This window comes from Rhinopithecus bieti, unplaced genomic scaffold (assembly GCF_001698545.2).
Source record: "Rhinopithecus bieti isolate Rb0 unplaced genomic scaffold, ASM169854v2 scaffold_7684, whole genome shotgun sequence".
Classification (NCBI taxonomy): Eukaryota; Metazoa; Chordata; class Mammalia; order Primates; family Cercopithecidae; genus Rhinopithecus; species Rhinopithecus bieti.
This window is the reverse complement of record NW_016806071.1, coordinates 3,412,876-3,414,726: the sequence shown is the minus strand read 5'-3', so window position 1 is coordinate 3,414,726 and position 1,851 is coordinate 3,412,876. Positions and strand designations below refer to the sequence as shown.

Here is a 1,851-nt window from a genome sequence, read left to right as displayed (position 1 = left end):
CATGCCTGTAGTCCCAGCTACTCAGGAGGCTGAGGCAGGAGAATCGCTTGAACCCAGGAGGCAGAGGTAGTGGTGAGCTGAGATTGTGCCACTGCACTCCAGCCTGGGCAACAGAGCAAGACTCTGCTTCAAAAAAAAAAAAAAAAAAAAGAGTCCTCTGGATATAAGGCCCCAAGAAAATGTACACACAAATTATGAGATCTGGATCAGTTATCAGTCCTAGGAGTTGATTTAATTCTATAATGTGAGACAAGTCCCTTCTCTCTCTAAGCTTCAGTTTCTTCATCTGTAAAATGGGGATAATAATGTCTAGCTTGAGTCCAGGTTCAGTGGCTCATGCCTGTAATCCCAACACTTTGGGAGGCCGAGGTGGGCGGATCACCTGAGTTCAGGAGTTGAGACCAGCCTGGCCAATATGGCAAAATCCGTCTCTACTAAAAATACAAAAATTAGCCAGGCATGGTGGCACACACCTGTAGTCCCAGCTACTTGGGAGGCTGAGGCAGGAGAATCGCTTGAACCCAGGAGGCAGAGGTTGCAGTGAGCCAAGATCATGCCACTGCACTCCTGTCTCAGAAAAAAAAAAGGGGGGGTGCCCAGAGAAGAGACAAGGGCATGAGCATTGAATCGTCATGCCTTTCTTGGATGTGCTGAAAAGGTTCGGCCTTAATATAAATTGATGGTGGACAATCCAAAGTGCTGAACAGCCCTACAAGATTCCTGCTCTATTCCAGGCTTTTCAAACAGAATGGATAGAATGTGCACATGGAATCGTTAGTATCCAGGCAGAGGAAGAGTGCAAGATAGAATATCATGATTTTATAGTGTATACTTCAGCAGAAAACAATGAGACATGTGAGTACCATTAGGAAGCAGCAGGATAAGCTGATAAAGGAAGGGAAGTACACACCTCCACCTCACCACATGGGCAATGGGGAGCTTCAGCCCTGAACAGAGCAGCTGCTGATGTCTGGAGGCTGATTTTCCTGTTCTGTGTTCTCCACTGGAAAGGTTGTTTACAGAAAACCTCCTTGTCAAAGTGTATAAAAATAAAGGATTGCTCCATTCCCCCCACCCCCGCCAAAAAAAATAACGTCTAGCTTGCAGGATTTGCAGGAGGATTTTATAATAATAGCCAATACTTATATAACAGTTATATCTTGCCAAGTCCTGTTTTTTTTTTTTCTTTCTTTTTTTTATTTTTTGAGACAGAGTCTTACTCTGTCACCCAGGCTGGAGTGCAGTGGCAGGATCTCAGCTCACTGCAACCTCTGCCTCGAGGGCCCAAGCAATTCTCCTGCCTCAGCCTCCCAGGTAGCTGGGACTACAAGTGTGCACCACAATGCCTGACTAATTTTTGTATTTTTAGTAGAGATGGGGTTTGGCCATATTGGCCAGGCTGGTCTCGAACTCCTGGCCTCAAGTAATCCACCCTCCTTGGCCTCCCAAGTTCTGGGATTATATGACTAAGCCACTGTGCCTGGCCTTGCCAGGTCCTATTTTAAGAGCCTTATATATGCAATAGTATAAATATATAGTAACTCAGTTAATCTGCTAGATGCTATGAATTGAGGAAGATTATCACACCCATTTTATAGGTAAAGAAATGGACACGGCTGGGCATAGTGGCTCATGCCTGTAATCCCAGCACTTTGGGAGGCTGAGGCGGGTGGATCATGAGGTCAGGAGTTCAAGACCAGCCTGGCCAAGATGGTGAAATCCTGTCTCTACTAAAAATAATAAAATTAGCCAGGAGCAATGGCCGGCGCCTATAATCCCAGCTACTCTGGAGGCGGAGGTAGGAGAATCGCTTGAACCTGGGAGGCAGAGGTTGCAGTGAGCTGAGATCAT

General features: G+C 46.1%; 1 pseudogene; it reads left to right on the top strand.

Moving 5' to 3' along the window:
• The first annotated feature begins 632 nt into the window (after nt 1–632).
• On the top strand, nt 633–951 carry LOC108531249 (NADH dehydrogenase [ubiquinone] iron-sulfur protein 5-like; annotated as a pseudogene).
• Nucleotides 952–1,851: the final 900 nt, after the last annotated feature.